Here is a 9,466-nt window from a genome sequence, read left to right as displayed (position 1 = left end):
ACGAAAGGGGGAACGAGGGGGAAACTTGCAGGCCGAGGTCAGCGCGGAGGGGTTGGCTCTGCTCTTAATGAGGGAGGAAAGCCCACCAGGTAGGCCAGTGCAAGAGGAAGGCAGCAAGCAGCCGGTAATTTATAGGCAAGCAGGAAAACTGCTGAATTTGACACTGGTAAAGGGAAGATGTCAGCTCAACATCTGCTCCCGACACCTTAGCAACTAATTATTTCTCTGTGCACTGCAGTTGGCGGGTAGAACAACCCAGGGGCAGGCTCCAGCCTGTCAATAAGCCTGGGTTTGACGGGCAAAATAAATCAGTAAACAAATAAACACAACCTAAAGCCAGCCGAAACAATGATCCCTGAGCAGCCTTCCTTACCCCCGTGGGACCAGCTGACCTCTGTGCTGAACCCCTGCCCCCCCAGAGTATCCGTGGTGATCGCTCTCCTTGGTGGTCTCAAGGAGCACTAGTCCCCGTTTCTGGGCCTCTTGTGCCAGAGCTGATGAAAATTTCATACTCTGTCAGCTCCCATCTTTCTTGTTAGCACAGTCTGTGAGGACCGGAAGAACCTCACATGTTTTCACAGAGCCTTTTTCTACTCGGGGTCTCCTATTGGACCAGATGGCCAAGAAAGTTGCTAAGTTTCTCTGGGAAGCTCTCTCTGCCTCCTTTCTCCTGTTTCATGGCCCAGTCACTACCTCCCTGCACACGTCCTTACCTCCCCGGGGTCTCCAGCAAGGGGAAACATCTGGCCGACGTATCAGTTTAGCCTGCGATTGCTGGTTTGCACGTCATCTTTGTCCAAAGAGCCAAGGATTGTTTCCATAACCCTGGAGCCTAGTGCGTACAAAGAGGCCCAGCAGAAGTTTGGGGAGCGGGGAGAGAAGGAGGAATGATGTGACAGAAATAAATGAATGTTAAAACAATATGTTACCCTTCCAGGACTTCACGAAAAACAGAACGCTTCATTCAAAAATGCTAACCGGGGTAGGGAAATGAAGACCACGTCTGCATCCCTGAAACTTTCCAATGCCAAGAGAGAAGTCACAACGCCTGGAAAGATGGCAAGGGGGATACAGGGCCCCACAGTTTGAGAATGAACAGGTGGAAATAAGCACAGTTGTGCAGGTCATTGTGGAGTGCTCTGGTTGGGAGCAGGGGGCGGCTGGCTGGGGAGGGGAGTGGAGGGGACAGAGCAATAAAGGTAAACAGGTACAAAGGGCTACGGCTCTGGACTCCAGAGTCAGCCATTGCTGTGTCCCTGGCTAAGCACCATCTATTCTCTGGGACTCCGTTTCCTTTTCTGTAGAATGGGGATATGAGAACTTCCCTCAGAAGGTGAATATCAATAGGACAACGGAGCTTCCCCAACTCTGCATTTAGAAGATTTTCGAAGATGCACATCTTATTTGGTTGCTTCTGCTGAAAATCCTTCCATGACTCCCCACCATCACCACAGCACTGAGAAAAACAGCCAGTGTCCTCCACGAGGCTCACAAAACCCCCCATGACCTGTCCTGCCCATCTTTCCAACTTCACCTCACTCCTCATTTTTGCCTGGGCACACTAATCTCCTTTCAGAGTCTCAAACTTGACTTGCTTCCCAACAGAGCCTGTTCATTTATGTGCTGGAATATTCTGTCCTTCCATCTTCACCTGGTTACTTCTACTCAGCTTTCAGATCTTCATGCAAATGTTACTTTCTCAGGAAAGTCTGTCCTGACTTCCCTGACCAGGTCGAATCCTCTTATGATAAAGGAAATTCCAAAACACACACCATCTCACCTCCTCCACTGCCAACAACCTGGCCCAAGCGCCTGCAGCAGCCTCCCGTTGACCTCGTTCCCGCCACTCCTGCCTCAGGAGCTTTGCCTGCAGTGGTCTCTTGGCCTGGAATGATCTTCCCCCAGATCTCTGTGGGATTCTCCTCTAGTTCTCCTGGTTCCTTGCTCAAGACTCATCCCTCCAGAGGGACCCTCCTGGGCCATCTTAACCTAAAGTGGCCACCCAGTCAAATTCTGACCAATCCTCCTGCCTCATTTTTATTATAGCACATATAAACAGCTGAACTAAAATTGTATGTTTATTTTGAAGTTGTGTTTATTTGTGTTTTGTGTGCTGTGCTAGGACATAAGCTTCATGAGGGCAGGACTTCACTCTGCTCACTGCTATGTCCTCAGCTCCTAGAACAATGCCTGACCCACCAAACGGATCTTCAGAATACAGTGAACTCAGGGTGCCTGGCTGGCTCAGTCGGAACAGCATGTGACTCTTGATCTCAGGGTCGTGAGTTCAAGCCCCACATTGGGTACAGAGATTGCCTACAAATAAAATCTTAAAAAAATAAAACAAAAAGAATACAGTGAACTCCTTTTGGTAGTAATATCATAATGGCTTTTGACTGATTACTATCCGCCTGTCCCACTGAACTACAAGCTGTCAGAGGGGGGACCATATTAGTGTGTACTCATCATTGCATCCCAGGGCTCCATATGCCTGACGCATAGTAGACACTCAATAAACACTTACTGAATAAATGCATGTGCAAGACAATAGCTGCATGGAAATGGAAAATTATCAAGTAAACACAAACACAAGTTTCCATTACGAAAGCGATGAAAGGGTTCAGTCGCATCTCCCGATCATGCTTGCTAACACCAAGAAGCAGTGGTGTGGATAATTTAATCTGCACTCTGCTGGCTCAATTCTCTCTATCGCTTTTCTCAAGGTTTTTTGGAGGGAGGGGCAGGCTCAGGGGAGCACATCCTCCCGCCTCTCCAATTTCTCCTGTCCTTTCCGCTCAGGCACAGCACACAGACTCAGCGGTTGGGTTTCCCAACTTGCTTCCAGTGCCAGCCATTAACCATTTCCCCCCATTCAGTGCTCAGAGTCACTCACATAAATCCTGTCCTTTCCTGCATGGGCAGCCCAGTGCAGTTCCCCTCCTACTCACAGGCAGCCTGCAAGCTCAACCCAACCGGTGGCAAACACTCCTCCCGTCTCGCGCCCCGCAAATGACATGGAAGAGGCTGAGAGACGCCAGGAAAGAGCTGTGAGAGCGTACAGGTTGATGGTGTGTGATGCCGTAAACTTCATTGCCACATATTTGAGAAGACAAAAATAAGTTACTGGCGTCTCTGCCACTTGGAGGAAACATAGCCTTTCCCGACTCGGGGACATAAAACTTTATAGCACCCAGCTCTCTCAGAGCATTGTAACTCACCTTCCAAAGGAATTCATCAAAACCCAGACACAGTTTATGTCATCACGGTGTTTAAGGTGGTGATTCAAATTACTATAAGCCCTCCAGAATTAGTCCAGGGCTCAAAGAAGTCAGAGTATAGACATCGAAACAGACGAATGAAAACATCAATAGCCATAGTTCTGAACTCTTTTTCTGTTCTGCTGCGACCTTGGTCAGTATCTTTTGCTCCATCCAAGGTCTGTCTCTAGGAAAGTACGGGAAAAACCACTGGGAAACATCGCAAGGGAGTCCTTTTCGAACAAGATTGCTGTGGTGTTTTTCCAACTTTGCATTTTAAGGTTTTAAAATGGGACCATTATTCTTTGACCTCATTTCCAACATTTCCCAGTGCTATCTAAGCAGCACTGACCCATGGCTTTGGGAAAAGAGTGTGCGGATGGAAGACTTACTTATTAATCATGTGACATAGGGCAAGACATTGAATTATACCGAGCCTCAACTTCCTCCTCTTTAAAATCAGGATGATCAATTCTGCCTCATAAAACTGTACTGAGAATTAAGTGAGATCATCTTGAGAGCTTATAATAAATGCTCAGCAAACATCAGCTTCCTTTTCTGGAACGCCATCTCCGTTCACGGCTTCCCTCAGTTAGCAGTCTTCGTGTCACGTTGGTACTGACTGTTGTTGCTTCTGCTTTGAAATTCTTTTTCTTGTGCTTCTTCCTGCATCTGTTCTGACTTCAAACTCGAATACAAACTCTTTGGGGACAGGAACTGCTTTTTTTCTTTCTTTGGTAAATCATGATTTCACGACATCTAACTATTTTGACCTGTGTACAAGACACATCAAGGTTTTGTTGACATGGTGGATGGTGGCATCAGAGAAAATCCTGGGAGAGCTGAGGGAGGGCTAGGCCTCCAGCACTGGTCTTTCACACTTTGCAAGCAGGAGGGAAGCTCCTGCCCCAGAAGAGGAAATTCTTATCTCTCAGCTGGCATGATTTTTTTTTTCCTGTAGTCCTAAAAAGGCAGCTGTTTTGTTTTGCTTTAGTTGGTAACCTAAATATTATATGGAGTGCTAACCCAAATCCCCATAATAAGATCTGGATAGGGATACGGAAGGTCAGGTGTAAGGTTGCCAGATTTAGCAAATAAAAATGTAGAATATTCATTGAGATTTGGATTTCAGCTAAACAACAAATAATTTTATAGTATAAGCACATCTCATTCAATATTGAGACACGAACTAAGAAAAGTTATTTGGTGGTTAGCTGAAATCCAATTTTAACGGAGCATCCTCTATTTTATCTGGCAATTCTGGTCATGTAAAGGCAAGCACAAAACAGCTAGATAGAGAGGGGTAAGGATAAGGAAGACAGAGAGAGCAAAAAGCAAAAAACCAAAAACTTTCTGCTCAAAATGAGCCTTCAAACCAAAATCCCAAAATATGTAAAGAAATTAAATTAATACAGACAGCCAGTGAAGCATTTGTAACACAAATTCACTGCAGATGAAATTCTTTTTTCCAACAAAGAGCATTGAGACTAATCTATTTATTTGGGGGGAAGTGTAATATTAGTGATTTTGTTTCTTCCCAAACACATTGAGCATGCTAAAGATTAAAATAATTCATTGGGTCTTTTTTTCCTTTTGGAAAATAATGTATATGGAGTAAAGATTTTAAAAATCCAAGCCAAAATATAATAAATAAATAAGAAATATAAATAAATTATATCAAGTTGTACCATGTAGAGATAGATAACCACTGCTCTCTTTTTGGTGCCTTTTAACTTAAGATATGAAGGACAGAAGGAAAAAAAGTCAGTCTTGTCAAGCACTGAGCAAAGAGAAACACAGAAAGCAGTATGTTCAAAGGTCCTGTGGTAGGAAAGGTCTTACTGTGTTTAAGGAACTAAATATGGACCAGAATGGCTGGAGTGAAGAAGCTATCAGTGCAGTTGCCAGTGGCCAACTAGTTCATGCAAACCTTGCTTAGCTTTATAATTTTATTCTATGTGCAGTAAAGAGCTGTAAATGTTTTCTTTTATTTTTTTAAAGATATTATTTTTTTATTTGACTGAGAGAGAGAGCCAGAGAGCACAAGCTGAGGGAATGGCAGAGGGAGCAGGATAAGTAGGCTCCCCCTGAGCAGGGAGCCCGATGCAGCGCTGGATCCCAGGACCCTGGGATCATGACCTGAGCCAAAGGCAGATGCTTAACCATGAACCACCCAGGCACCCAGTTGTAAATGGTTTTAAGCAGAAGTGGATGTATATATTTAGCAACCATCCTTCTATTTGCATTTTTCCAATAGTATTTTAATAATTAGCTATGGCTTTTCTTTTTTTTGTAGAACATTTTTAAAAATTGAGATGTAATTGACATATAACATTATATTAGTTTCAGGTGTATAGTATAATGATTTGCTATGTGTATACATTGTGAAATGATCACCACAGTAAGTCAAGTTAACATCCATCACTACACATAGTAATAGATTTTTTTTATTTGTGATGAGAACTTTTTAGATAAGGTTAATTTTACACAACAGTTGGACAAAGATTTTTCAGTATTGTATCTTTAGTATCTCCTTAGAGAAAATTAAACCATAACTTCCAAAGTGAAAAGAATAAGAAATGATTAAACTAAGCAGCAAAAAAAAGAGTAAAATAAGAAAAAGAATCCACTAAAATTCTGAAAAATTATTTTTTTAAGATTTTATATGTTTATTTGTCAGAGAGAGAGAGCATAAGCAGAGGGAGGAGCAGGCTCCCCACCAAACAAGGAGCCCGATGTGGGACTTGATCCCAGGACCTTGGGATCACAACCTGAGCTGAAGGCAGATGCTCAACCAACTGAGTTACCCAGGTGTCCTGAAATCTGAGAAATTAAAGAAAAATGTCACTGAAATTTTACAAGCTCAATCCTTGGTAAAAACTCAGACAGGACACTGTTAAAGAAAGTTTTTATAATCTGAAAGATGGAACCAAGGAATTCACTCAGAAACACAGACATACACAGTTTATGTACTGCAGTTAAGAGACAAGAAGTAATGATTAAGAGAGAGACTTTTACATTCATCTAATTCCAGAAAAAGAGAAAATGAAAAGAATGGCAGAGAATCAGTATTTGAAGAGATAATTGCTGAACTCTTTCCAAATTTGGATGAAGACGTGAGTCATTAAATGGAAAATGCATTCAAGGCATCTAGTAAGATAAATAAAAGCAAATCCAGTCACAGACACATTAAAGTATAACAAAGATCAAGGGGAAATCTTAAAATTATCAGAAAAGAAGATAGAATGACTAGCCTAATAGCAGACCTGTCATCCACAAAAGCAGATGTCAAGGACAGTAAAATATCACCCTCAAAAGGCAAAAGGAAAATAAATATAAACCTAGGACTGAATTTTGCTGTTAGCATCAAAGACCTAAGAACAGAGACTTAAATCAAATAATGAGTTCATTGTCGGGGGTGGCAGGGTGGTTCAGTCGGTTAAGCGTAGGACTCTTGATTTCGGCTCAGGTCATGATCTCAGCATCGTGAGATGGAGCCTGGTGTCAGGCTCCACGCTCAGCGGGGAGGTTGCTTGTCCCTCTCCCTCTGCTCCTCCCCTTGTTCTCTCTCTCTCTCTCTCTCTCAAATAAATAAATAAATAAAATCTTTAAAAAAGAGAGAGAGAGAGTTCATTGTCTCAAATCAAAGAAGCGTGGAAGGGGAGAGGCCATCACGAAACCTGGAGTCCCACTCCCCTTGTTTCTGCTCTGCTTTCCTTAGCTTGTGGCTTCTCTCTTCATTGTCCTATAGAGGCTCCTATGTCCCACCAAAGGACAAGGGTAAAAGTGTGTCCCTCTAAGCTAAATTGGCCCCCTTTAGGAAGATTTCCCCCACTCAGTGTTTCCTGCTTACATCTCATTGGCCACTCATGACTATGAGAGTCTGGAAAATGTAGTCTTTCTGCTGAGCACACAGCTGCCCCAAATAAAATTAGTGTTCCAATTCCAGTTCTACGGAAGACGGAAGACAAGAATGTGGGATGGCCAGCTAGTGGTCACTGCTACAGCTATTATTTAAGAGTGTAAGCAAAAGAAAGACATTTCTAGCCATAAAGAATACCAAAAGAATTTTACAGCCTCTCACTAAAAGCAGTATCAAGGACGTACTTCATTTAGAAATAAAGTGAATCCAGAGGGAAGGTACAGATCACAAGGAGCAATGGGGACCACTGCAATTTATAACATGCCAGGAAGTGCCATTGCAGTTTATTGTAAAAAATAAATATTATTTTTTGTTTTTAAAAAGGTAAAACTAGGGCACCTGGGTGGCTCAGTTCGTTAAGCGACTGCCTTCGGCTCAGGTCATGATCCTGGAGTCCCGGGATTGAGTCCCGCATCAGGCTCCCTGCTCTGTGGGGAGCCTGCTTCTCCCTCTGACCCTCCCCCCTCTCATGTGCTCTCTCTCTCTCTCATTCTCGCTCTCTCAAATAAATAAAAATCTTCAAAATAAAATAAAATAAAAAGGTAAAACTAAAACTGCAAATAAAAATTACAAGATGGTGGAACTATTTCAACGTGGCAAAATGTTAAGATTTTATAATGCTGGTGGTGAGTATATAAATTATATATTCTATATTTGTCTGTAAGTTTGGAACAATTGATAATTTGAAAAATTAAGAAAGGTGATACTTAGAAGTTTAAAACATCTATATATCAAAAGACATCATAGCACAAATTTAAAAAGCAAGAGAGAAGGACCAGAGGGGAAATGTTTGCAATATATTCAATGGGGAAAAAAATCAATATCTATTCTATGGAAAGCTACCATACATCAATAGAGAAAAGACAAAACCCAATGGAAGGAGAGGGAAAGGATATGAATGAGATTTTGTAAAAGAAGAAATACAAATGGCTAATAAATATTTTTAGAAGATGCTCATCCTATAATCAGGGAAATTCAATAGAAAACAACAATAGGGTGTTTGTTCTTAACCCACCAGAGAAATAAATATTTAGCAACTTGAAAATACCCAATCTTGGCAAGAGAGGAGAGAAGGGCTACTCCTGGACCCTGTCAGTGGACATGTCATTTTTTAAAAAGATTTATTTATTTATTTGAGAGCGAGAGAGCACAGCAGGGAGGGGCAGAGGGAGAGGGAAAGAATCCCAGGCAGACTCCACAATGAGCGCAGAGCCCCACACAGACCTCAATCTCACAACCCTGAGATCAGGACCTGAGCCAAAACCAAGAGTCGGATGCTCAACTGACTGCACCACCCAGGAGCCTCAGTGGTTATGTCATTTGGCAAAACTTGTTTGAATTGCAATTTGGTAGTACTGAAAATGTTAGAATAGCTATACTATTAGACACATAGTTACACTTTTAGAAATCTACAGAAACCATTAAGCATGTGTACTAAAACAGACACATAAGAGTGATCATTGCAACACTTACTACAGTCATCAAAAACTGGGACTAACCTAAATGTCCAACAGTTGGAGAGCAGTGGATAAACAAATAATGATACACTTATACTAGTCATGGAGCCATTTTAAAAAAGGAGCAGACCAATTACTTAGTGCCGGGCCTTCCAAGTTTGGTTTTCTCTTCTCCTGGACAGGAGGCCTCTGCCGCAACCATGTTACGCCAGATCATTGGTCAGGCCAAGAAGTATCCGAGCTTGATTCCCCTCTTTGTATTTATTGGGGCGGAAGGTACTGGAGCAGCTCTGTATATCTTGCTCCTGGCATTGTTCAATCCAAATGTCAGTTGGGATAGGAAGAATAACCCAGAACCCTGGAACAAACTGGGTCCTAATGATCAATACAAGTTCTACTCAGTGAATGTAGATTTCAGCCAACTGAAGAAAGAAGGTCCAGACTTCTAAATGAAATGTTTCATTATAAAGCTGCTTAGAATGAAGGTCTTCCAGAAGCCATCCACACAATCTTCCACTTATCCAGGAAATATTTCCCCTCTAAATGCACAAAATCATGTTGGTGTATTGTGTTGGGGTTTATGCTGAATAATAAATATCTGAAACTTGAAAAAAAAAAAAAAAGGAGCAGACCTCTAGAGCAGGACATATTGTGAAGCTCGGCAGGCCAGCAAATGAATACCGCAAGAGCACACACACGCATGCTGCTTCAAAATCGCCCATGAGTATGCTCTGTGCTTGGAACAGAGACTAGAAGGACACATACTAAAACAATAATAGTGGGGAATGCCAAGAAAGAGCATGAGATAACCACAGTATATTCTTCTGTAC

General features: G+C 42.3%; 1 pseudogene; it reads left to right on the top strand.

The window, feature by feature from the left end:
• The first annotated feature begins 8,836 nt into the window (after positions 1–8,836).
• LOC114223934 (cytochrome c oxidase subunit FA4 pseudogene) lies at positions 8,837–9,085 on the top strand (annotated as a pseudogene).
• Positions 9,086–9,466: the final 381 nt, after the last annotated feature.

Source organism: Eumetopias jubatus, unplaced genomic scaffold, assembly GCF_037043125.1.
Source record: "Eumetopias jubatus isolate StellerSeaLion01/CBP00866 unplaced genomic scaffold, mEumJub1_p1.0 scaffold_12, whole genome shotgun sequence".
NCBI classification, from domain to species: Eukaryota; Metazoa; Chordata; class Mammalia; order Carnivora; family Otariidae; genus Eumetopias; species Eumetopias jubatus.
This window is presented reverse-complemented; position numbering and strand designations above follow the sequence as displayed.